Source organism: Narcine bancroftii, chromosome 3, assembly GCF_036971445.1.
Source record: "Narcine bancroftii isolate sNarBan1 chromosome 3, sNarBan1.hap1, whole genome shotgun sequence".
NCBI classification, from domain to species: domain Eukaryota; kingdom Metazoa; phylum Chordata; class Chondrichthyes; order Torpediniformes; family Narcinidae; genus Narcine; species Narcine bancroftii.
In genome coordinates this window covers 181,642,721-181,670,413 of record NC_091471.1, presented here as the reverse complement: position 1 = coordinate 181,670,413, position 27,693 = coordinate 181,642,721, and the positions used below count along the sequence as shown (strand labels likewise).

Below are 27,693 nucleotides of genomic sequence, written 5' to 3'. Positions count from 1 at the left end.
GGCAACCGGGAAAACAATTCAGGAAGCTATTACCTCATGGAGAGATCAGAGTGCATGCAAGAGGGTACATGTGCTCAAGTTTACATGGCTGAGGCCAAGGTCAGCAACGTCACTCTGCCGGTGACTGAAAGAGATATGTATGCTCTCTGAAGAGAGCATTGTGGTGGGAATCCCATGGGGGTGGAGCTTCCCATTCACCACCCACTTTGGCCTGGACCAGCCTCCCCTTTGGTCCTCCCCCACCAGAGGTGGATCCTGACTAATCTATCCTTTGAGCTCTCCTAACCCCCCCTCCCCTCCCCCAGGATAAGACTACCCTTCAAATTGTTCCTCAAAAGAGACTGCTTCCAGCCACCACACCAGTGTAGCGGCTGCTACACAAACAGAAACACACCACTGAACACGGTGGGGATATCCAGAGAACTGTTTATTCAAATTTCATGCGCATCCATTTAGGGTGGCGTGAGCTCCACCCCCATGCTGGCGGTGACATCTTCACATTTGCCAAAGGTGCGCACTTTGGCCTAAGCCGCGAGGCACTGAGGTCACCCGACGGCGCCATCTTCCCGCGGGTGCTCCGCTGGTGCGGCGATACAAGCGGGGCTGGTTCACCATGAGCGATGTGCACCTTAACAAGCAAGGAACAGTTGCCAATTATGCACAGAACTTTCAATCAGACATACAACAGCTGTAGCCATGAAAACGTCATCCTTGGACATTCTATCCCATCTTTTGTCATGCACATTCTGAGTGCAGCTTTTATAATGGACATTTTGTTTTGTTTTTAATCACTATTTGCCCCTTTCACCCCGCCAACCCTCCTAGGAAGCAGGTAAACTTTCCGGCATGCAGTACCCAGTAAGCCATTCAAACTGGACCATGAATTACCTGGTCATTTGGATCTCTTGGATGTAAGGGCGGGTGGGGGAGGAGAACCTCCAGCAGGGACGTCATGAGTTACGATTTACGTACTTGCAGGGCAGTTAAATCGGAGCAGTAATAAAGCACATATGTGCTTAATGTATGAAAGACAGTGGGAAAATCCATCGCAGTGGGCTTCAGACTGTTCAAACTTGGGACAAACCCACAGACCAGGTTGTCATTATTCCATAAATAATAGAGGATAATAACGATTTACATAGCATTACACTATATTAGGTATTATAAGTAATCTTGAGATGATTTAAAACACAGGAACATGCTGACAGCCCCACCAGCCATGCAGTGAATTATAACTGTGCAGTTGGCGGGGCTGTCAGTGTGTGACCGGTGAAACTGTCAGCACGTACCTGTGCTTTAAATCATCTCAACATTACTTATAATACTACTAGCCTGATGCAAGCACACAGGCATTAACTTCACTAATGGCTCCAGGTAATTCAAGTGGACCATTCACACCACCACAGTGTGATTAATGAGTTGACTCCACTTGGCTCTGAGTCAGTGCCCTGTTGATTTTTACTTGCCCCGCCCAGTTTGGGGCCTTTCACACAGCCAGATTACTCGCTATGGACCCACTAAATTTGGTGGTTCAACCCACTTTATTTGGCTGTGGGAATAATGTCTTTAAGCACACTCAGGGAATTGGAATCACAGTTCACTGTTTCAAAGTTAGTTTATAAGTACAGTGTCACAGATCAAATACTCGAAAGAAATGTATATATTTTGTTTATTTGACAATGACGACATTGCCCCAGGCCTTCCATTAACAGAAACAAATAACTCATGGGGTGGGTGCTTCAGGAGCTTTAATTTAAAATCACAAACTGGCTAACGTCCAGCCCCGATTCCTCCTGGCTCTCATTAGGGCAATCCAATACAGGCACTTGTGGCATCAGTTTAAAGAGAACATGAGCAGGAACAACATCCTGATGTCAGACAATAGCTCAGGAAAACGGGATGCCCCGGATAAACCCAGGATATGCATCTGTTGGCCTTCCCCCTACTTCACCGTGGGATAGCACGATGATGGCCATCTGGACACTATACTTAGGGCGTGCCCAAGTGTGAGGCCAAGGTGCTGGATGTGCAAGCCAAAAGAGGGCCCTGGCATCTGACGGATGACCTTGCACTGCCTGCTTACAGACGTTGGTGGTAAGGGTGCTCACATCTGCCAGTCAAGCCATAGAAATCAGGCCCATGAGTCGGTGACCAGACACATTTCATTTCCTACTCTCCCCTCTGACACTGAGGAACAGCTCCCATAGCAACCTACTCCATCGGAAACACAGCGATGCTGTTTGTTGGGGGCAGGGGTAAGGAAGCTGGTGATGTTCTGTCATTGAATTTGATTATGTGTCTTTTGCAGCATACAGTAGATACTTGTTATGTATTGATCCACTTGATTGGTATCGTCTTTTATAAACATGTCTTTTTGTTCATTTTTTTTCTTTTCCTTTTTTATAGTTATAACATACATAGAGTTATTGATTGTCTTCATAGTAATTGCAAAGTAAAGTGACTTCCAAGGGGTGGAGGAAACAAGGCCTCCCTGCCAGTCTGGAATGTGCGTATTGTGGGTGGTCACATGTCCTCCCTGTTTGGAAATGATTCAGAAATCACATCACCTGTCAATCAAGGTTGGACTCTGGCCATCCATTAGTGCACACCTTGTCATTGACTAATTTAAACCACCTAGAGTCATAATTGGCTAGAAGCACAGATTAGCACTGTATATAACACCAATACACAGCACATTCTTTCTTTCTGCCTCGTGTACCAATCCCCGAACATTGCTCCATGCCTGGTCGCTACTGTGGACATCGCTGGAAGTGTTGCAGGTAAGGTGTATACTAGACTGAAGCTGAGCCGTAGTATTGTGATAGATCAATATTCTCACCCTGTTAGTACAGGGAACTGGGTGTGTGTAAGAGTCCCTGTTTGTAGTGCATCTACTCAAATGTGTGAGCTGGTCGAGTAGAGGTTCACTATTGTCAGAGTTCAACCTAGGTCCAATATTGTTGCTCAAGTGAAATAGTAATCGAGCACTGTTTAGTGTTCTCCTGTTTGATCCCTGTGTGTTAAAGTTACATGTGATTGTAACACTTGGGTCCAGACTCATCACTCTGTGAACCCACTGAACCTGATACTCTTCCCAAATGACAATCATGCTACTTACATACTTATCCAAATTGATAATATAAATAATAAACAGGGGAACCAGCCCCAATCTCTGTGGCACATCATTGGTCACAGGACTTCAATTCTAAAACAACTCTTCACTAACACCTTCCACACTCCTACTACCATGCTAATTATTTTTATCCAATTAGATACCTCACTCTGGATCCCATGGGACCTAACCATTAAGACCAGCTTACCATGCAGGATCTTGTCAGTGGCCTTGCTAAAATCCATATAGATAACATCTATCACCTTGCCCTTGTCAATCCTCTTGGTCACTTCTTCAAAAAAGAAACAATCAAGTTTATGACACACAATTTCTCATACACAAACCCATGTTGACTAAACCTAAACACTCTTTGCCCTTCCAAATACATATCGATGGCGACCCTCTGAATTCTTTGCATTACCCACTACTGATGTTAGGTTCACTGGCCTATGGTTCTCTGGCTTATCCTTGAAGCCCTTAAATAAAGGCACAACATTAGCCACCTTCCAGTTTCCAGTACTTCATCTATGGCAGTTATTCTCAACCCTTTTCTTTTCACTCACATACCACTTTAAGTAATCCCTATGCCATAGGTGCTCTGTGATTAGTAAGGGATTGCTTAAGGTGGTATGTGAGTGGAAAGAAAATAGTTGAGAACCACTGGACCTATGGATATCAGCAATACAAAATTCTATGGTCGGGCCTCAGCAATTTCTTACCTTCCTTCCCACAGCATCCAGGGATATATTGTATGTGGTCAGTTTCTGGGGTTATATCCACCTTTATGCATGAGGATATGTGTTGGATGTGGAAGCTGGTGGAGTGGTAGGTGAGGAAAACAAGGATTCTGTTTATTGCAAGGATTCTATCCCTTTATCTCAATTTCTCCATCTCCTCCACATCTGTTCCCAAGATGGTCTTCCAGTCCAGATCTTCCAAAATGTCTGCCTTCTTCTACCAATGTAGCTTCCCCTCCACCACCATCAACTCAGCCCTCACCTACATCTCCTCCATTTTCCTCTCATCTGCCCTGGTCCCCTCTGTCCTCAGATGCAACAAATATAGAATCCCCCTTATCCTCACCTACCACCCCATTATCCCCCAGAATTCTAGCACTTACAACAGGATCCCACTAAAAAGACACATCTTCCCCTCTCTGCCTTCCATAGGGACCAATCTCCCCATGACTCCCGCATGCACTCATTCCTCCCCTCACATCACCCCCTCCCAGCACCTTCCCCTGTGGCCGCAGGAGGTGCCACACGTGCACACATCACCTCCTTCACCATGGTCTGGGGCCCCAAACAGGCCTTTAAAGTGAAGCAACATTATACCCTTTGTATCCAGAGGATTGATTTATTGCATCCATGCTCTTTCTGTGGCCTTCTCTACATCGGAAAGACTGGGTGCAGATTGAGAGACTGCTTCGCTGAGCATCTTTGCTCCATCCACACCAGTGTCAGAAACCTCCCAGTAGCCAATCATTTTAGTTCTGTGTCACACTCCCCACACTCACATGTCTGTCTATGGCCTTATGGACTATCCCACCAAGACCACCCGCAAATTGGAGGGACAACACCTAGCTCCAATAGCTCAGTGGAAGAGCACTGGCCTTGTAAACAAGGGGTTACAAGTTAATTCCTCATTTGGGCCTCATTTCTGTGAGGTGTGCTGGACAAAGTGGCGACTGTCTTCCTTACAGGAGGCAACAAAGTTAAAGAATTTCATGTAAGTTCCATTCTAAATGTAGTATTATGTAACAATAATGGAACCTTTACCTTAGATTTTCCATCTGGGCACTCTCCAGCTAGATGTCATTAACATCGACTTTTCCGATTTCTGCTAACCTGCTCTCAGCTTTCCCCCCTTCCATTCCTCTGTCCAGTTCTCCTCCCTCTCTTCTCCCTCCCTTCACCCAGCCATCCCTCCTCCCTTTGATCTCTGCTCTCCCTTCCCTCCCTTCTCCACCTATCACCTTTGTAACCACACCTCCCCCCCCACTCTTTTTGTTCAAAAGCCAACTGACATTTTTCCATTCCTTGATGAAGGGCTCAAGCCTTTGCTATATAAAGAACTCTGTTTCTCCAGCATTGTGTTTTTACTTTTAACTGTGGTAAATACCTGCATTGCTCAAGGCTTCAGGAGCTTGGATGGCCGGGATCTGGTGGTAAGACCACATTTGGGGCATCAGGAGCTCTGGTGGGCAGGAGGCCAGCACTTAGAAGAGAGTCTGTGGCTGGGGTGTTGGGAGATCTAGTGGATGGGTGGCCAGGGTGAGGATCCGCAGTCGGCATCAGGAACTCAGATGAGTGGGAAGCCAGGGCAAAGATCTACCGTCGGGACTTTGGGAGCTCTGGTGGCCAAGCGGTCAAGAAGAGCATCCATGGTCAGGAGCTCAGATGGGTGGGTGGATAGGATGACAGGAGCTTGGCTAGGTGGGCAGCTGGGACAAGGATGTGCGGTCTTGCTGTCGAAAGTTCCAGTGGACAGGCAGTCAGGGCATCAGGAGCTCATATGGGTGGGAGGCTAGGGTGAGGATCCATAGTCAGAATATGGATCTGTGGTTGGGGTGTCATGAGCTCAGGTGGGTGGGTGGCCAGAGCAAGGATCCACCATTGAGCCACGGATCCGCAGTTGGAGTGTTGGGAGCTCAGATGGGTGGATGGTGGGGGGCTCGACAGATCAGATTGAAACATGCGATCTTTGGGCAAAATAAGGGAGGGGAATTGACTAATACTTGGGATGGACTTTTACATGAGTATACACGGTAAAAAAAGCTGCTTCATATCCTAACCTTACAGTTCCAATGGGAGATTTTCAAGTTTCCCTTTTTTCTTCCAGCATGATGAGTCTGCCAGACATGGAAGCAATTCCTACTTTTCAGAGGAACGCTTCTAATGAGGAGTGCCAAAAATGACTGAGATGGGTTGTATTTTGTGCCCCACCACAAACCTGTGGGTGACACCAGCCACTCAGGTTTGCACCCCCACCCAATTTTTACCACTTTTAATCAATTATGTACAAACTTGTACCTATCTTGGCAAATAGGGAATGATTAAAAATCTTTTATAGGCTTGGTGGCATTCAAGATTCCATCAGGCCACCAAAAAGAGGGTGAAAACACATCTTCTTTGCCAAGAGCACAATGTTGGAAAGGGATCACTATGTACCACCAAGAAAACTCCCTTTGCCAAGTGAATGTTTTTCAGGTTTGCAACTTGACTTTATTGAATTACTGCATGAACATTTCCACAAATATTGTTTATTCGTTGGATCGAAGCCATACCTACCACCAACAAAACTGCATTGACATAAGTGATAAGGAAAAGGGCAATTAACACATGATCTAGCCAGGTGACTGTGTATTGATTAAAAATTGGGAACTTAAGAAATTGGGGCCACACTGTAAAGTCCATTCAAGAACTTCTCACCATTCCATCGGCAATAAAACTTAAAGGACATCCAAGGTGGATTCATTGGACAGACTGTTTAAAAAAAAAATAGGTCAGAACGCAGAGAGGTGGAAGTGGAATAAGAACAATTAAATTATTGCCCGTGTTTTTGATCACTGCCCTCGCCAATGACACTTTACAGGCAGTACTACAAAGACAGAAAAAGTCATCACTCCCTAACTCTTTCTTCATATGTCTTACTTATATGCTGAAGAGTTTAATGTCTCTAGTTATTGGATCTGTTCTCACATCCCTATCCACTCTGAAGGTGGAATACCATCGCAACCAGTGTCCTACATATTAAAGGAAACTATTGAATGGTATGTGTGCCATGAGTACAGTGGGAATTCAGAATCAGATGGCATTGGACTTTATGACCATGGGAGTACACGTGCCATTATAGGTCATATCCCAGAAAACTCTGAAAAATTTATCTGCTTAGTGGAGGTCATAAAGCAACATGTTGACAATTTAAAGAAAATCAGGGCTGATATTCATAATTATTACACTGATCCTTCAGGGCAATGGTTTGGAAGAGATTGGTTTCTATGCTTTGAAAACGGACTTACCATGTTATTGGCTATTCTTCTTGCAATAGAACTTCTCTGCTACTTAAATACACTTGCTTTTCACCAGTTCACTGGTATTCAGCTATAAATTATCATGGAATGATAAAAGAAGGGAATGAGAATATATGTTTAATCACTGACTGGAAGACAGAAGATGCCTTCCTTTTATCAGATGGAACTGATAAGAACTTTCTTATTTGGTAAGGTAGTAAAAGACTATTAACTATTGGGTAAGGGACATGACCTTGATTAATGAATTGCAAGAGAATTTTAAGGAATATGTACTTATATGGAGCAGTCTGTTTGAATATTCCAGAGACCAAGATGTCTGAAGGTATTAAAGATTGATTTGTTAGCCACGAGGCCAAATCTCTTGATAGCAAGACGAGCTCCTCATGGCAGTGCCACTTCCTCTAAAAGAATCCTCATTCTTTGTAAAGTGATTAAATTTTGTTTGTGAAACTGTATTCATCTTTGTTTTCAAACAACAGGGCAATATGGCTGGTGTAGCGGTTAGCGCAAAGCCTTTACAGTGCCAGCAATTAGGACCCGGGTTTGTATCTCTCATTGTCTGTAAGGAGCTTATACATTCTCCCCATGTCTATGTGGGCTTTCCCTGGGGGCTCCAGTTTCTTCCCACCATTCAAAACATACCAGGGGTGTAGGTTAATTGGGTGTAAATTGGGCCGCATGGACTCTTGGGCCAAGATAGCCTGTTACCATACTGTATGTCTAAATTGTTTTAAATGTCCACTTTTACAGGAAGATAGCCAGGAGTCCTTTTCTGAACGTACCAAACCTCCTCTGAGTTATGCTGAAAAAATGCCAGAGGCCCCAATCTTGCTCAAAAACAGTTTTCACAGCATTGATAGAGCCATTGATGGTGAGTGAGAGTAAGATGTTAGGCCCCTGGTGGACAAGCATAGTGGCATTGGCAAGAGTTCTCTTCTCATTGATGAAGGCCGCAAGGACATCCTCATGTAATCACAAAGGTTTCTTGGTAGTTGATATTTCCAAACCTTTGAGGAGGTTGGTCATTGATCAGAGGAACATGGCAGCATTAGTTAGAAAATGATGGTAGAAATTAATCATCCCCAAAAAATGCCATAACTGGGCAAACAAAGTGGGCATGGGGTGGTTTCAAAATTCCATCACCTTTGCTTCCTCTGCCAAGATTCTGTTCTCCCTCACTTTAATGGCCCAAAATGGTGAGTTCGCTGGCACCAAAAATACATTTGTTCAGGTTGATTACAATCCCATAATTGTCAAGCCGCTGGAATAGTAACATAAGATGGTTCTTGTGCTCCGCTTCATTGGCACTTACTACAAGAACTTCATCGATTTAAGCAGAGACAAAATCAAGGCCAGAGAGGACGTGATTCATAAATCGCTGGAATGATTGAGCTGCATTTTGCAAACCAAATTGCATCCATAGGAATTCAAACCTACTGAAAAAAGGAATCACCGTTGTTTTGGGAACCTCTGCAAGCTTGACCGGGATTTGGTAATAGATGCACATAAGGTCGATCTTCATGGACACCTGCTTGTCGTGTAGGTTGGCTACAAAATCCTGCAAATATAGGATGCAGTATTGGTCGGGTATGGTGGCATTATTCAAGGCACAGTCATCTCCATACAACCGCCAATCTCCCAGAGATATTTTCAGGATCTATGGTGCAGTGACGCCCAACAACTGTTAAATCAGCAGACTATCCCCAGCTCCATCATATGATCAAACTTAGCTTTTGCAATCTTTAGGTGGTTTGGGGATAGGCTGCATGCCCATGCCAAAATAGGAGGACCATGGGTCTGGATGTGGTGGTTCACTTCACGCTTGATGCCATTGTGATGGTACAAAGGAGTTACCAGAGAGGGAACTGATTGAGCAACTCCCAATATGGCAGGCATGGGGTTGAGTGGCAGTTATTGCGGGATGACCAATACTGCTCATATGTGGCACTCTATTAAACAATGATTGTTTTGATTCACCAGCAGGGAAAATAAAAAATAAAATCCGCACTGATAATGAGTTTGGAGATATTTGTTACTGTGAAAATCAACCAAAAATGTTTCTGGAGGATGAAATTGAGCATTTGTGACATCTGACTGAATGGCTGGATGCAATAATTGTTTACAGTGGCAAGAACACATGCCAGGTTAGGGTGACCGTGTTCTTGGGGAGTGGGACGAATGACTGATTTATTGTTTGTGGAAAGTGCAAAGAAGTTGACATCACCATGCTGCAGCATAAAATTTCCTATGTTTCAAGCATATGTGCTGAGTGTCTCCTTGCCTCATCACTGACCCACAGCATTAGAGTTGAAATGAAAATAGCCATGATTAAACTGGGCCATAAACACCTCAACTTGGGTAGTGAGTGCTGCAACTTGTTGCTCTAGCTCCTTTTTATCTGGTCTCATGATTGCTGCCGTGATCGCACCTAGTTGCACTTTAGAGGTAGTCTCCATGGCAATGTCGGTCTGTTTTGTGAGTTTGTCAATGCTGGCCAATTGAAAGATCCTTATCAGGTACCCCAGAACCTGCATAAGCATGCAATGGGAGAACTTCTGTTTCCAAATAACCTCTTCACGTCTAGCCAGTTTGCACCATCATTTGTGATGGCCTACTGTTGCCAAGATGTCATCTGCTATTAGTTCCGCAATGTGGAATTGATGGCAGGGTTCCATTTACTCTAAGATGGCTGCTTTCAGTGTGTTGTTTGGTGTTGTCTTTCCTGGATTACGCAGCACATCTTCTACCTCACAAGAAATCTACTCTGGAAGACGAGCTGCAAGAAAGCTGAACTTTATCCTCTGACTACTGTCATTCAGTGAAAGGAACTTAGCCTCTCGGATTGAAAACCCGACTCGTGCACTAGTTGTAAAAAGGGTGGGGATATTGAGCTTGACTTTGTCGACTCCCACTGTGACATTTCTATCATCGGGCATTTCCATCTTTTCTAGGAAGGTGGTGAAAAGTAATAGTTGTAGAAACTGCTAAATCTCTCGACACAAATAAAGGGTCAAACACTATTAAACTCAGCAAACTACATTTTGTCTTCTTTATTGCTCATGACTCCATTTTAACTCTCACTCCCATCACTCCACCCTGCCCCACGCTGCCCCATTCAGTCTTTCCTGCATGTGACCACAACGCTGTCCCTAATCTCACTTCATCAACCTGTGCAGCACAATTGTACTCCTGAGCCTCACCTGCAGTGAGTCACCAGCAGGGACCATCCCAACACAAAGCATGTGTGGGTGTGGTGCCGCGACATACAATGTCATTATTAACAAATCATTGAGTATTACAGCATGAAAACAGGCCCATGTTGACCAAGTTGCCTGCACAAGCTAATCCCATTTGCCTACGTTCAACCCATCTCTCTTCTTGGATCCTCAATCCCTATATCTTTAAATAAATTAACTAATAATTCAGTGGTTAAACATACTTTGAGGATATGGATACAATTTAGACAACATTTTCATTTAATGAGAGTTTCTCTCTCTCTCGAGTCCTATGTTTTCTAATTATTTATTTAAAACTTCCATGATTGATATAACTTTTAAAAAATGGTATAGATTGGGCATTAAATGTTTTAAACATTTATTTGTTGAGGGGAGTCTTACTTCCTCTGAACAACTTTCAGTTAAATACAGTCTACCAAATACTCTTTTTTTTTTCGTTACCTACAGATTAGAGATTTTTTTACAATCTCAATTACTTATGTTTCCTAAGAGGACTGATAAGAATTTAATTGATTTAATTTTTAATTTTCCACCTTTCTATAATGGTTCAATATCTAACATTTATGATATGCTGTTGGGAATAAGAGAGACTCCCTCAAATAATTTTTTTTAAAAGCCTGGGAACAGATCCTACAGCTTTCAATTCCTGAAGAAACTTGGAATGTAATTTACAAATTGGTTAATACCTCTTCTTTATGTACCCGCCACTCTCTCCTACAATTTAAAGTAGTCCATAGGGCTCACATGTCCAAAATCAAACGATCTAATTTTTATGTGGATGTATCTCCTCATTGTGATAAATGCAACAATGGAGATGCTTCATTAATTCATATGTTCTGGATATGTCAAAGTCTTAAGAAATATTGGAATAAAGTATTTCAAACTCTTTTTGCACATTTTAAAGTTAATTTTAAACCTCATCCCCTAATTGATTTATTTGGAAGTGTTGGAGAGAATGACATAACTTTAACGACATCTGAGCTGCATGTATTAGTTTTTGCCTAGGCTGGCGGTGTTGCTCCGATGGAGGGATGTTACCCCGCCTAATCATGCTCAATGGCTATGTGATGTCGTCATGTTTACATTTAGAGAAGATTAGATGCTCAATTTGAATATATATTTTCAAACATTGTGTGGAACCTTTTTGAATTACTTTTATAATCTTTGATTTGTTATGAAGGTTGAACTGTTGATTAATGAGGTAATTTTTCTATCTTTTTTTTGGCCAAATGGCTTCTTTCTTGGTAGTGGGTTTATATTTTACTTTTTTAATAAAATAATAAAAAAAATAAATACAATATAATCTGTTTGATTAAAATGTGGGGAACCTTGGATGAAATTATATAATTTAAGTGTCATGTATCTTTTTGACTTTTAACTTATATGTACTCTGTATTTTTGGATGTGAAATTTCAATGTAAATAAAAAATATTAACACAGAAAAAATCCATCTCCATCTGTACGGTTAATGATAACTTTAGTTGGGTATCCAGGTTTCAGATGACATCACATACAGCCCTAAAGATTCTTTTTCCTGGGGGTGAGACAGAATTAGTACTTATGGTAGTGGGAAAAAAAGCACAATGCACACATGTAAACAATAAAGAAATGTAAACAAACTGTGCAATACATAGAGGAAAACAAAATCAATAAAGTGCAAAAGTAACAGTCCTTAAATGAGTCTCTGAGTTTATTGAGGAGTCTGATGGTGGTGTGAATCCTATGGCACCTGTACCTCGTTCCTGATGGTAGCAGTGAGAACAGAGCATGTGCTGGGTGATGTGGATTCTTGATGATTGAGGATGTTCTCTGATGGCAGTATTTCCTGTAAATGTTCTTGATGATGGGGAGGGTTTTGCCTGTGATGGCCTGGGCTGTGTCCACTACCTTTTGCAGAGCTTAGCGCTCAGGGGTATTGGTGTCCATGTAAGAGATTGTGATGCAGCTGGTCAGCCCACTTTCCACCACACATATATAGTAATTTGCCATGATTTCCAATGTCATACCAAACCTTCATAAATTCCTGAGGAAGTAGAGATCCTGACGTGCTTACTTCACAATGCCATGAGTGTGTTGCATCCAGGCAAGATCCTCTGAGATAATGACTCCTAAGAACTTAAATTTGCTGACTGTCTCCACTTAAATAACATCTTAAAAGAAAAAAAAGAAATAATGCTGTAGGAAGTGGTGGAGATTTTCAAAAATCAATCTGTCCTGTAATTTTTTTTCAGCTATGCTACAATTTGATGAGACTGGATTCAAATGTTCTCAGTGTTGCAACAGTGGTCAAGGTAAAGTAAATGGAGAGTAAGAGAATTGCAATCAATGTACAGGTGTCAAAAGAACTTTGCAAGATGGAAAAAATGGGAGCAGGAGAGTGGAGTTAGATTGGAATGAGTATTGAGATACAGCGACTAACTTTGTTTTGCATGCTACCTAGTCAAGTCAACCTATCCTTGCATATAGCGTGTAGTGCAAAATAAAAATAAAGTGTGAAGTATATTATTATAGAGAAAAAAAATCAGTTAAAAATCATTGCAAGGCCAATATCAGATACAAGCTGGGAAGAAACTGCACTTGTGTCAATACATATCCGGACATCTAAAATCTGGAAAGCTCCAAAATCCAGCAAGTGGGGAGAGAGACGGCAGTGTGAGTTGGGCGGTTGAGGGCGAGAGACCAGTAGCGTGCGTCTGGCGGGCGAAGGGGGGGAGACCGGCAGTGTGAGTCGGGTGGAGATGGCAGCAGAATTTGGGTGGGTTTAATCTGGCTTTCCGAAATTTGGAAAAATCCAAAATTCGGAAGACACTGTCCCCCAAAGGTTCTGGATAAAGGATTGTGTACCTGTAGAGAATTGTACAACACTGATGTCATAATATGCATATTCTGCACTTTTCTAATGTCTGGTGCATTCTGCTAAGACCTTCATCAACAAGGAATCTTGTGTGACTTCATTGACAAATGAGCATGAGTGTATCCCGCACATATTTGATCAGAAAAGCTATGTACAGCATTGAAAATTTATACTCCATGGCATCCAAACTTGCTCCCTTAAACCCCATGTTCCAGAAACCTATATGTATTTAATGTTTCAGCCCTTTCTTAAGATTCCTTTAAATTGTTCACACTTGACAATTCATATATGTTATAAGGCAATCCTCATTTATATGCATTGTTCTAAAATGATCATCAAATCAAACAAGATCAGAGCTGTAGAATTCTGAACTATTAGACCTCTGGTTTGAAAATTGATTTCTGCCATCTGCATTTTTGGACTTTTACTGGAATGCAATTTGTGTTGAGTTTCATATTTATTCATTTTCACAGACCAATAAGTTATTTGCCTGTTGTCTACTAATGAATGATGAATTTCTGCAGTTAGAATAACTGCTGTATAGTAATCAAAATAAATTACTTAAAGGTCATACATGTTTTGTTTTTTAACTATTAATTTCTGTGATTTCATTGAGAAGCACTTTAGATTTTAAAAAAAATATATTTAATTACTAATCATCAAAGTATATTCTATTTACTAGGACCCCTACATTTATCCTCCACTACTTTCATCTCCGATTGAGTAGAAATGAGATTTTATGAAACATCGAAAATTCAAATTAATATCTTTTATTTATGTTATTTTGACTTCAAATAACAGTTTATATTATTTGTCCATAAATATAATTATAGTTTGGAATTGGTAAGGTAGCTGTGCTCAAAACTTGTCTTTAGATAAATTAACATATCATAACATTAACATTGTCAGTCATGGACAATATTTTCTTTCATAAATCATGTATAATGAGATTCTAAACATACAGTAATGAATGGAGTTTGACAATTATGTTTTATATACATAGAATAAAGATATTTGTTCAAGTAAATCAATATGATAATCCATAAAATGACAAAGTAATATCATGTTATACCACTACGAAATTGTTTGTAATTATGTCAATGAATAAGTACTCCTTCACTAGCAGAGAGGAAACCTTATGATGCAACATTGGTGTCACATTCAATAAGTTTATAATGGTTTGAGGTCTGCATTAGTACATCAAATTAGAACTCGTGCATAAAAATAAAAATGGAGCATATCAAAGACTGTATGTGAAGACTGTAACAGTAGTAATGTTTCAGTTTGATGCAATCATCTCACACTTGCCTCTTTAACCTGAACATTCAATATTCTTGCCTGATTTTTCCACAATATGAATGCTGAGGTTTATTGAAGATAGGGGAAATGTGGTTGTGAAAGACAGCATTGTATTCTGAAGTGATACTGTAGACACTGCAAAGATTTTGAATAAGTAGTTGTTAAAAGCAATCTCACCACATGATGGCAATATTTTCACTGGAACTGAAGGATTCCTCCCAAATTTCCTTTGGTTTACTTTTGCTTTAATCTACATTTATATTTATCATAATATATCATTCATTTCTCAACACTCAATGTACAGAAGCTTTTGTAACGCTTTGTGGATGATGAGTACAATATTTCCTTCTTTCATTGCTCATCGTAATGAAGTCACTATTATTAAATGTAGTCAGATAAATTAAAAGCTTCCTTTACATATTGGTGACTTAACATTGACTATTCAACATAAGTATGTGGATTCATTGTCTAAAAGAGCACATATCTTTTCAAGAAAAGTCACTGAACTTACTGAGAAAAAAATCCTCTGTTAAATGGGACGTCCTTCTCTCTTAGCATTCCTTTGGCACACTTTGTATCTGGAAAATATTCAAAAGTCAGTCTAATCCTCTTCACTTATTGAGCTGGTCAATGGTAATGATCAGAATGGGAAACCCCAGCTAGACAGCTGCACCCCCTCCCTCCCCCATAACATTGCACAACAGTTTTTTCTAAAAAGTTTGCTTCTAGAAAAGAAATTGGGGATTACGATAGACAACTTCAAGCTGAACACAAAGATAATTTCAGATTTGCTGAATCACGTAGGAAGTTGGAGAAAGTTTAAATGAACTTTTATGGAATTTAGCATGTTTAATCGCATAATGATGCTGACACATTGTGTTAATTCAACTGACCTAAAAATGTCTTGCAGCTGATTTTCATTTGTACTCAGCATTTGATGCCTCTCGTGTCAATGTTCAACAATAGTTGGCCAGAAATGATGGATATAGTTACCCTGATACTGCTTTTCCATGGTCATAATGGCCTGGTGAAACCTTTCACCATGTCAAACAGACTGCACCACAATCAGCACAGGGATGATACCCAAGGGCAAATGCAGAAAATGAATTTTCAATGGAATGTTGCACTTCATGGTACTCAAAAGTGTTCAGGAAGCAAGACCTTCATTGTTCAGTGCAATCTGTGTTCCAACTCAAATTGCAGCACCCATACTATCCTGAGTGAGAAATACTGAATCAAAGCTCCCAAGACCTTGCTAATTGATATGGAATAAACCCACACTGTGAACAGCACTTTCCCCTTTGGACATCAAGGAGCCTTGCAGAATGGGAATTGATCCCTATTTCTTCATAAAGTACCCATTTTATTTTACAATAAGCATTGAGATTTGCTTTTTCGTTAACATTTTGAATTTTAAGTAGGTAATAAAGGGAAGTTCCCTTGTCTCTCAGCAACCTCTACAGGTGGGCCATGGAAAGCATACTTGCTGGATGCATCACCACATGTTATGGGAGGCACTCTGCTCAAGATTGGAAGAAGTTACAAAAAGTAGAGCATTCAGCTCAGAGCCAAATAAAAACTTCCCTCTTTTCCATGGCCATGGACTCCGTCTACATTTCCCGCTGCCAAGGAAAAGCAGAAAGCCAACTGAATGTCCAAAAGTGGACACGTTCACTTTTCCTTCCTCTCATTGGGGAGAAGACCTAAGATTGTGAAAGCACATGGCTTAAAGGCAGTTTCTTCCCCACCACCATCAGGCTCCTAAATGAACCCCAGAAAGGGGCTAGCATGCTGCCCTTGCTTGGTGCTAACTGACCTTTCATCTCATTTCAATCCTATATTCTGTAATTGTGCTCTTTACAGAGCTGTATGAATATTAGAGATAACTTGTCCGATTATTTTCAGGAGAACCCTTCTCCTTGTCCAGGTATTTTGTGACCAATAAACACAAACCTACATTTAAATTTAAATTCTTCTACTTCTGGAGGAGGCTCTTATCCTCCAATTTTTAATATGAACTAATTTTGTCCACAGAACCCTCAGCAAGTACTTACTGTTAGCTCCGTGACAGATTTGGCTCATTATAATAGGGTGCCATGGTTTGCATACCAGTTAGCATAATGCTATTACAGCACTGACTCCAGTGCCATAGGTTCAAAACTGCTGTTATCTGTAAGAAGTTATCCCCATGACTGCATGGTGCTCCGGTTTCCTCCCATGCCCCAAAGACATATGGGGTCAAAAAGTTAATTGGTCACATGGCTGTATTTGGGCAGCATGGGCTCATGGGCTGGGAGGGCTTATTACCTACTGTATCTCTATCTCTATCTCTCAGAATCTTTCACATTGTCCAGTGCCTATCTGCTTAAACCAAGATTGTAGTTCTGCACTGATTCTGCTGGGAGGGTTTCAAAAAATGGGATATTTTTTTTCTGCACAATTTTTTAGTTTTTAACATTTAGTTTTTACATAAAACATAAAGATTACAAATAATGATTTTGCCTGCATGACATTTGAAGATGTGACCAAAAAGGTTGATGAGGGCAGTTCTATTGAAGTTGTTTATATAGATTTCAGCAAGGCTTTGGAGGTAGGCTGCTTTGGGATCCAAGGAGAGATAGAAGAATGAATAGAAAATTGGCTTAATTGCAGAAAGCAGATGGCAATGGAGGAAAGTTGTTTTTCAGACGAGAGGTCTGTGACTAGTCATGGGCTCACTACTGGGCCGGTTGTTCTTTATTATCTATATCAATAATCCAGATGAAAAACATACATGGCATTATTAGCAAGTTTGTAGATGACACTAGAGGGATTGTAGATATAGTGAAGATGGTTTCCAAAATTTTCAACAGGATCTTGATCAGTTGGGCAGAGGAATAGTTGATGGAATTTAAAAAACAGAAATGTGTGGTGCTGCATTTTGGGAAGTCTAAATGGTTAGGACCTACACAGTAAACAGTAGTAATCTGAGAGTGCTGTAGAGCAGAGGGATCAAGGAGTATAGGTAAATTGGACCTTTAAAGAGGCATCACAGGTTGATAGGGTGGCAAGAATGGGTTTTGAGAAATCATAGAGTATTGAGAAATCATAGAGTATTGAGAACAGATTTGGGAGGTCATGTTGCAGTTGTATAAGACATGGGCGAGGCTATATTTTGTTCAGTTATGGTCACCATTCAGCAGGTAAGATGTTGTCAAACTGGAGATGGTGCAGAGAAGACTTGCAAGTTTGCTGCCAGGACTTGGGGCCTGAGAGGTTGAGGAGGTTAGGGTTTTATTCCTTGGAGTGCAGGAGGATGAGGGGTGATCCTATAGAGGTATACAATCATGAGATGTATAGTGGTTATTACAAAGAGTCATTTGCCCAGAGTAGTTGAATCGGTAACCAGAGGGCACAGATTTAAGATGGGGGGAGGGGGAAGGGAGGGCAGGGATTTAACAGGAACCTGAAGTGTAACCTTTTTACATAGATGATGTTGGATGCATGGAACAAGCTGGCAGAGCAATTAGGTGAGGCAGATAATCTCACAATTTTTAAGAAATATTGGACAGGATTGGAATAGAGGGGTGTGGTCAAACACAGACAAGTGGGACCAGTATGTGTGGGACAGTTTGGTTGGCCTGGACAAGTTGGACTGAAGGCCTGTTTTCATTCTCTATGTCTCCATGACTCATTTATAACCCAAATTAAACAAGCAACTATTTGACCCCATTGCATCGAAATAAGCTTTTTTTCTGAAAAAAAACAATTAAATAGTTTCTGCTTGATATATATATGCTGATCTGATATCTGTGAACATTATGTATAATATAGTAACCTTCTTCTGGCGATCCATCCCATAGGATGATGATGGTTCCTTTCAGATAGTTTGTGGGGTTTGATATGTGCGTCCTGGAGTGGCTTGACAGGCCCTGCTTGCCACATACTTGGCAGGTGAGGCCTGAAGGGGCAGCAGGGGCAGAAGCTCTATTGTGGCATTTTCTGTGCCTTTTCTCTGTTGCCTCTTTGAGCTGATGGGGTCCCTCCACTGTGAGTGATTTTGAGCCAGATCCTCCCATGTTGATGAGGCAATGTCAGCTTTCTTGAGGCTCCTGGGCAGAATATCCTTGCACCGTAATAGCTGGCCCCCTTGTTTCCAATTACCACTGGACAGTTAGCCGTACAAGGTGTCCTTGTGCAATCTTCCATCAGGCATTCTGACAACATGTCCTGCCCAGCACAGCTGACATCACCAAGGTGGAAATTGCAAGCATTCCGGCTCGAGAAAGGACCTCAGTATTGGAAACCTTGTCTCATCAGATGATCCTCATCAGAGAACGTAGGTGACGCTGCTGCAGTTGGTCAAGCTGATGTAAGTAACTCTGATATGGGCACCACGTCTCACATCCATATACCAAGGCTGATATGAAAATGGTCCTGTACACCTTGCACTTGGTGGCCAACCTAATGTTCTGTGACCAAACTCAATCTCTCAGCTAACCAAAGGAAAAGCAGGCCTTTCTGGTTCTTGACTCAATCTCTACATCTAAAGAAGCTGAGGATGTTATTGTGCTGCCAAGGTAGCAAAACTTGTTGATAGTATTGAGACAAGTGTCATCAATATGGACAGTTGGTTCTTAGTAGCTTGAGCCACGGGCCGGTTGGTACAAAACGTCCGTCTTTTTCAGGCTTGTGTTGGTATATCATGCATGATGTCATTACACCACTAGGTATATATAAGCCTGGGGGATCCCTTCCCTCTCATTCTGCCCTAGGCTTGTACAGAGGCAAGAACAAGGCCTCAAAATCTAGCTGTATACCAGTCTATTAAAACTGACTTGTAGGCTAGTAGCCTACAAGGCTGATTGTCAATCCGAACCTCTTGGCAGCACTGGCAAAGCGACTAGTGATCTTCTGTAAGTCTTTAAGAGAGTGGGCAACCAGTGCTCAGTCATCAGCAAACAGTAGCTCATGTGCCACAATGTCCTTGACTTTTGTTTTTGCTCTCAATCTTGTGGGGTTGAAGAGCCCACCATCAGCCCTCGTTGGCAGAAAGACTCCTAACTTCAGGTCTGTTTCCATTCTCTATGACTCCGTGATTCATTTTCCAAACTAAACAAGCAACTAATTGATCCCATTGCATCAGGCAGACCACTGAAATGAGATTTTCTTCTAAAAAATACCAATTTATTAGTTCTCCATTACATAATGATGATCTGGTATCTGTAAACATTATATATAATATAATAATCACAGTGTGTGGGTGAAGTTTCTTTGAATATTTTCATGGGATTTGTGCTCTTCAGGAGAAACTTATAATGGTACCTTTAGTAGCAGTTACGTTTGCAGATGGAGCTGCTATTGAAGTCATCAATTTAATTTGTCATTCCATGGCAGGCAAAAATTCCTGCACATTGGAGTTATACATGGTTAATGATTTCTCTGAAGATAAAAGGTTATTTATTTTCCTTATATTTTACTTCAATATATTCATTGAATTTTTTTTAATATTTTGAACTTTTAATCTCACTTGGAATTCTTGAAGATAGATTGACTTAAGTTCAACCTTCAATCCACTTCCAATATTATCTTAACGCCTGTAAGGCCATTTTCTTATAGGCAAGAGGTTTTAAAATTAATTTTCTAAAAGTTTATTTGTTTGTTTTTGATGTTATCTATTAATAAGCTTCCACTCTCTCAGTTTTACTTTCCCTGCCAACTACCAAGTTCAACATCAGGCCCAATCATAGGCCTTGGTCTGGCTGCAGTTCATGGAATCATACAACCATTAAATTGATACAGGCAGAGAAGGAGCTCATCTATCCTTTCAAGTCAAAGATGGTGACCCATAAATAAAAATCAGCATATTCAGTTGAATTTCAATTTTTTTCTGTGTTAAGAAAAGTTTTTTTTAGTTGCCAATTAACTAAATCTTTTCCACACTCACCCCTAACCCTTTTACACATTCACCCCAATCTTGTGCTCATATCATGTTGTTTTGGCCCCAGCATGTTCACTCATGTTTGCATCTGAAAAGTTACTTCTTATTTCGCCTGTTTACTTACACCTGGAGTATTCCCTCTAACAGGGTGACATGGGTACTGCAGCAATTAACACAATGCTATTACAGTACCAGCAACCTGGCTTTGAATCCGCCGCTATCTGTAAAGACTTTTTACATCCTCCCACCCTTTAAAATGTACGGGGATTATAAGTGAATTAGTATATTTGGGCAGAAAGGGTTCATGGATCGGAAGGGCCGATTACCATGCTGCATATCTAAATTTAAAAACAAAACATTTTGTACCTTAAATTGCTAAGCATTTAGAGGGTCAGTAGAACACCTCAACTACTCCATCCTCTACATCCTAGCATCACGGAAATAATATATGCACCATGGAGGGAATGAAGAAATTTCAGTCATGTTAATGGCATCATATGAACCCTCTGCAACTTACTTCTTTCAACATAAAACCATTCCATTAATTAGACTATTTAAGATAAATACTCTGGAATTCAATCAAATCTTCTTATTTAAATTCATCTATGTTACTTTCCAATATTTCAATTGACAAATGTTCAGCCTATTGGTTTTGTACTCACTCTTTGTAATAGCTGTCCAATTAATTTAATTGTTGTACTATTTCTATGTAACACTGCAAATCTTTCCACATCAAATGAAATATCCAATTATCTTCTTAAGGTTCTGTGTTGATTTCCACCCATTTTCATCCAATGCATTTCAGATTAAGACAACTCACGCAAAAGCTAAATCTTCTTAATGTCCTTTTGTTAGCTTTACCAGTCTTTGGCAATGTCTGCCATACCTCTGTCTGATAATGAAAAGAATATTTCCCTATCCATTCTAATACAATCCTTCATCATTTTGAACATTCCTACTAAATATCCTCTTAATATTCTCGACTCTAAGAGGTACAATCTGTTTCATTTGCTCTGAGCAATGGAGGTTTCCTGTTCATGCCGATAGGCCATATGTATCCCCTCTGTCAGTTCTCCAAGCACTTGAAACAATTTTTAATTAATTTGTTCATGGGATGTGGACAAAGCTATCAATTTTGATACAACTGTTGTCCCTGAATTGAAGAGATAGTTAAGAGTCAACCACATTGGTAGGCTTGAAAGCACATCAGCACGTCGACATTGTCAGAAGACTAAGGAAGCTTGGTATGTCCCCCCGATCCTCAAGAACATCTACATCAAAAGCATACTTGCTGGATGCATCTCAGCCTATTATAGGAGTTACACTGCTGAACATTGGAAGAAGCTACAGAAGTCAGTGGCAATAGCTCAGAATAGAATGCAAAGCATTCTCCCCTCCATCCACTCCCACTGCCTAAGAACGGTAGCCAAGAAACTGAAAGACCCATTATGCTTGGAAACACTCTCCTTCCACCTTCCATTAGGGAGAAGGCTTTAGAATGTGAAATTCCTTCTACACTCCAAAGAGAGAAGTCCCAGCTCAGCTAACCTTGCCTCATAAGACTTATTTTCCAATCCAGTCAGCAACCTGGTAAATCTCCTCTGCACCTCTCCAAAGCTTCCACCTCCTTCCTATAATGAGGTAACCAGAACTGAACGCAATATCCCAAGTGTAGAAATTTATAGAGTTGCAACATGACCTCTTGACTCTTGAACTTAATCTCCCTATTAATGAAGCCCAACATCACATAGGCCTTCTTAACTCTCCTAAGAACCTGCACGGTGTCCTTGAGGGATGTATGGATTTGGACCCCATGGCCCATCTGCTCATCTACACTCTTAACTAACTGGCCATTAACCCTGTACTCAGCTTTCTGGTTAGTCTTTCCAAAATGCACCACCTCATACTTATCTCAATTGAACTCCATCTGGAACTTTTCTGCCCAACTCTTTATCCTGTCTAGATCCTTTTGTAACCTTTGGCAACCTTCATCACCAAATACATTTATACAAATCTTAAACTTAAATCCCAGTGAATCTGTTGGGTTTTAGTAACAATCCAATAATTTTGCACTTATTGACACTGAATATATATATATATTTTTAATTGCCATTAAATTCCCCAGCTGCCTTGGTGGGCTTCAAGCCCATATCTCCGAATTAATGGTTCAGAAATGTGGCAATTAATCCAGTCTCTTAACCTCTGAACCACAGTCTTCTAACATCATTATTCTCAGGATTATGCAATAATTTTGTTAAAATTTGAACATTGTCAAGTTAATCAGTGGATAATATGTAAATAGAACATTCTGACTTCTGTGACTGAAAGAAAACAGGATGGGTCTTGAGGTATGACAGATGTTTTATTGTTGTCCTTTTAATGTATAAATACTATTGCGTTTGATGGTGGCATCACGAAGATCCTGAGGCAGTTTACCTTGGTCCCAACAAAGCTTGAAAAACTCATGCAGTTTGGCATGCAGAGTTTTGCCGCCAGCCTTCCAGACTTCTGGGGGGATTCCATCCATACCTGCTGCTTTGCCACTTTTCAGTTGTTCGATTGCCTTATATGTCTCATCCAGGGTGGGAACCTCATCCAGCTCTAGCCTTAGGGGCTGTTGAGGGAGCTGGAGCAGGGCGGAATCTTGGACTGAGCGGTTGGCACTGAAAAGAGATTGGAAGTGTTCTGACCATCGGTTGAGGATGGAGATCTTGTCGCTGAGGAGGACTTTGCCATCTGAGCTGCGCAGCGGGCTTTGGACTTGGGGTGAGGGGCCGTACACAGCCTTTAGAGCCTCATAGAAACCCCTGAAGTCGCCAATGTCCGCGCTGAGCTGTGTTCGTTTGGCGAGGCTAGTCCACCACTCATTTTGGATCTCCCGGAGTTTGCGCTGAAGATGGCTGCATGCGCGACGGAAGGCTTGTTTCTTCTCTGGACAGGACGGCTTTGTAAGGTGAGCCTGGTGGGCAGCTCGCTTCTTTGCCAGCAGCTCCTGGATTTCCTGGCTGTTTTCGTCAAACCAGTCCTTGTTTTTCCTGGAGGAGAAGCCCAGTACCTCTTCAGTGGATTGCAGTATGGTAGTCTTCAACTGATCCCAGAGGGTTTCAGGGGACGGGTCCGTGAGGCGGGTTGCAACGGTGAGAAATCAGACTGCTCAAACTACAGGGGAATCACGTTGCTCTCCATTGCAGGCAAAATCTTCGCTAGGATTCTACTAAATAGAATAATACCTAGTGTCGCCGAGAATATTCTCCCAGAATCACAGTGCGGCTTTCGCGCAAACAGAGGAACCACTGACATGGTCTTTGCCCTCAGACAGCTCCAAGAAAAGTGCAGAGAACAAAACAAAGGACTCTACATCACCTTTGTTGACCTCACCAAAGCCTTCGACACCGTGAGCAGGAAAGGGCTTTGGCAAATACTAGAGCGCATCGGATGTCCCCCAAAGTTCCTCAACATGATTATCCAACTGCACGAAAACCAACAAGGTCGGGTCAGATACAGCAATGAGCTCTCTGAACCCTTCTCCATTAACAATGGCGTGAAGCAAGGCTGTGTTCTGGCACCAACCCTCTTTTCAATCTTCTTCAGCATGATGCTGAACCAAGCCATGAAAGACCCCAACAATGAAGACGCTGTTTACATCCGGTACCGCACGGATGGCAGTCTCTTCAATCTGAGGCACCTGCAAGCTCACACCAAGACACAAGAGAAACTTGTCCGTGAACTACTCTTTGCAGATGATGCCGCTTTAGTTGCCCATTCAGAGCCAGCTCTTCAGCGCTTGACGTCCTGCTTTGCGGAAACTGCCAAAATGTTTGGCCTGGAAGTCAGCCTGAAGAAAACTGAGGTCCTCCATCAGCCAGCTCCCCACCATGACTACCAGCCCCCCCACATCTCCATCGGGCACACAAAACTCAAAACGGTCAACCAGTTTACCTATCTCGGCTGCACCATTTCATCAGATGCAAGGATCGACAATGAGATAGACAACAGACTCGCCAAGGCAAATAGCGCCTTTGGAAGACTACACAAAAGAGTCTGGAAAAACAACCAACTGAAAAACCTCACAAAGATAAGCGTGTACAGAGCCGTTGTCATACTCACACTCCTGTTCGGCTCCGAATCATGGTTCCTCTACCGGCACCACCTACGGCTCCTAGAACGCTTCCACCAGCGTTGTCTCCGCTCCATCCTCAACATCCATTGGAGCGCTTACACCCCTAACGTCGAAGTACTCGAGATGGCAGAGGTCGACAGCATCGAGTCCACGCTGCTGAAGATCCAGCTGCGCTGGATGGGTCACGTCTCCAGAATGGAGGACCATCGCCTTCCCAAGATCGTGTTATATGGCGAGCTCTCCACTGGCCACCGTGACAGAGGTGCACCAAAGAAAAGGTACAAGGACTGCCTAAAGAAATCTCTTGGTGCCTGCCACATTGACCACCGCCAGTGGGCTGATAACGCCTCAAACCGTGCATCTTGGCGCCTCACAGTTTGGCGGGCAGCAACCTCCTTTGAAGAAGACCGCAGAGCCCACCTCACTGACAAAAGGCAAAGGAGGAAAAACCCAACACCCAACCCCAACCAACCAATTTTCCCTTGCAACCGCTGCAATCGTGTCTGCCTGTCCCGCATCGGACTTGTCAGCCACAAACGAGCCTGCAGCTGACGTGGACTTTTTACCCCCTCCATAAATCTTCGTCCGCGAAGCCAAGCCAAAGAAGACTATTGCGTTTGTATGGTAAAAAAAAAACAAAGGACACAAACACAAATTTAAAGGATGTTTGATTTTGTTTTTCTGAATCAAAATGAATGAAAAAATATCAGGCCAGTCAGCCAGGGGTGTTCTTTTCATAAATATACTCGGTAGGCTGTTTGCAGCAAGTGCTATTTAAACAGAATCTGTTTCACGAATAAACTATTTGTCTTCTGTGAAGATCTAAGGCTTGCTGAGGCTCCTGCGGTGCACTGCATTCCACTTGCAAATTCATTGGATGATATATCAACTTTTCAGTTGATGGGGTGTGGTGGCCCAACACTGGCCTACTGCAGGGGCAACCTCTGTACCTGCAGAAGAGCATGGGGACAAGACAACACCTGGCCTGCTGTCAATCAGCTGATCTGAATGGACCAAGCCCCGCCCAGTTGGGTGTCAATCACCCTCTGGGATTATAAGCCTGAGCTGCCCTTCAAAGTCACTCTCAGAGCTCGCAGCAGCACTACTCGTAGCTGGCTCTGTGGAGTTTTAAGTTGAATAAAGCCTGTTGTACAGTCTTTTGATTTTGTGTGTTTGCTTCTGACTGACGGCGCACCACATGGGGCAACTCTGCATCCTTTATGTTGCTTTTCAGAAGAAAAGAATTGAAACATAAGATATAGGAGCAGATCATTCAGCCCTTGCACCTGTTCCATAATTTAATAAGGCTGCTAATTTACCTCAGCAAAACTTTCTGAAACTAACTCCATATTTACCTGATATTCAATCATTCGGAGGGGCAACAACAGTTTTCCACACCCATCTACTTACCTTATTTTAACAGGATAAAAACACTGTCTCATTCAGTGCAACTCAATGGACAACATGCACTGTTTATATCCACAAACTCCATGTAACAGTCCAAACTCCTGAAAGGAAGGATGAAAAAGACAGGTTTACAAGAAAGGTGGCTGTGGTAGTTCTTATAGCTTTGTGCAATCTAGCCAAACTCTAGTTTATTGACCTATGAACTCAATGTCATCAAAACTAAGGAACTACTTGTTGATTTCAGGAAAGGAAAGCCAGAGGTGTACAATCCAATGATTATTGAGGGAATCAGAGATGGAGAGAGTGAGCAAATTTAGGTACTTGGGATTCACTATCTCGGAGGATCTTTCCTGAACCTAACACACCAATGGCATTGTGAAGAAAGCACATCAGCTCCTCTACTTTCTCAGGAGTTTGCTGAGGTTTGGTAAGACACCACAAACCCAGGCAATTTTCTACAGAGGTATGGTGAAAAGTGTGCTGACCAGCTGCATCATGGTCTGGTATAGGAACACCAATGCCCCTGAGCATAAAGTCCTCTGAAAGGTAGTGGACATAAATTGTTGGTGCAAGAAAGCTTGGAAAAACTAGCCATGTTTTTTTTATTGGAATAGAAATGATTGAGCTGAGATTTAAAACAATATGTTGAAGTAATTGTAATTACTTTATAGTAATTAAATTTTAAAGTGCTTTAAAGTTAAAGTAATTGGGGAAAGCCCTCCTTCCTTTAACAGAAGGGTCATGGACTTGATGTAATTGTCAGAAGGATTCATGGGGAAATAAGTATGTTTTTTTTTCATTCAGAGGCTGCCGGGGTTCTCGAACCCATGAAAAGGTGGGCAAAACTCCTAATGACATGTAAGCAGTATTTCAAGAGTCATGAGTTGTATAGCTGCAGGCTATACAGGAATCAAGCTGGGGAGCTAATTGTGAGGAACACAATAGGCTGAATGACCTCCTGGCTCATAATTCTTGTGTTTTGATATGGATAGGCTGAGATTGTCATGTGCCTTTTTGATCTCTAGTCTGATTATTTTTCAAATGCATTAATTAATAGTATTAATTGCTTCTACTGTGTTAGTCATGTGTGCCTACCATTCTTTGGATTGTGTGAGGGGAAATCTTCAAATTTTGCTTGAGACTTTTCAATATAGTTCAATGATCAGATCTTAAATAACCTTATTATACTGGTTTCAATTGTGGCTTTAAGTCTTCTGAAGATCTGAGAAGTTTGTCTCCTTTCAAATCTCGTTCCTGCAATGAAAACCAGATTAGATTATAACTACACCCACATGGATATTATTCGCCTTATAAAATATCACCATTTATCTAAAGTGTGGATCACCGTGCTGTAATATTAGCCGGAAAGTTGAATGTCTGTCGCCCCTGTTCTCTTCACAATTGCTGCTTCGAGGCAACCTGCAAAAAGGTATTCTATGGTGTTTTTTTTAAATCTCCCCCCCCCCCACCTTTTTTTTTGCAGGAAACATGAAACTTCACCAAGCTCTTAACCTGAATGGATAGCGCAATCCTGGCTTTCTATATTCCTGTCACTGGTTGTCAACGTCAGGATATTACTGCTAAATAAAGTTAACGATGAAAGGTCACCAGTCTGAAATACTTTGCTATACTCTTCACGGGTGTTGCCCGGCCAGTTCCAATCTTCGGTTTTATTTCACATTTCCAGCATTTGTTTTATTTTGAAATATAAA

The 27,693-nt window shown here is 41.6% G+C and overlaps 1 protein-coding gene and 2 long non-coding RNA genes across 4 annotated transcripts in view; 1 reads left to right on the top strand and 2 right to left on the bottom strand.

Moving 5' to 3' along the window:
• Positions 1 to 420: 420 nt before the first annotated feature.
• On the bottom strand, positions 421 to 4,809 carry LOC138757906 (uncharacterized). Of its 2 annotated transcripts, none has more exons than XR_011353969.1 (3): positions 4,447 to 4,809; positions 3,832 to 3,926; positions 421 to 628 (listed from the first exon to the last, which is right to left on the bottom strand). It is a non-coding gene; the product is annotated as an uncharacterized lncRNA (long non-coding RNA). The 2 variants fall into 2 exon arrangements; XR_011353970.1 differs by having other exon boundaries at positions 4,629 to 4,809.
• Positions 4,810 to 4,953: 144 nt separating this feature from the next.
• Positions 4,954 to 27,693, top strand: part of rab28 (RAB28, member RAS oncogene family) — a 276,189-nt gene continuing 253,449 nt past the window's right edge. Inside the window, exons 1-3 of the mRNA XM_069926004.1 lie at positions 4,954 to 5,279; positions 5,954 to 6,088; positions 12,613 to 12,672. The gene's annotated coding sequence lies outside the window, so the exon portion shown is untranslated. The remainder of the gene's footprint in view (positions 5,280 to 5,953; positions 6,089 to 12,612; positions 12,673 to 27,693) is intronic.
• Positions 14,474 to 26,075, bottom strand: LOC138757909 (uncharacterized). Its single transcript, XR_011353977.1, has 3 exons — positions 25,985 to 26,075; positions 15,046 to 15,112; positions 14,474 to 14,669 (listed from the first exon to the last, which is right to left on the bottom strand). It is a non-coding gene; the product is annotated as an uncharacterized lncRNA (long non-coding RNA).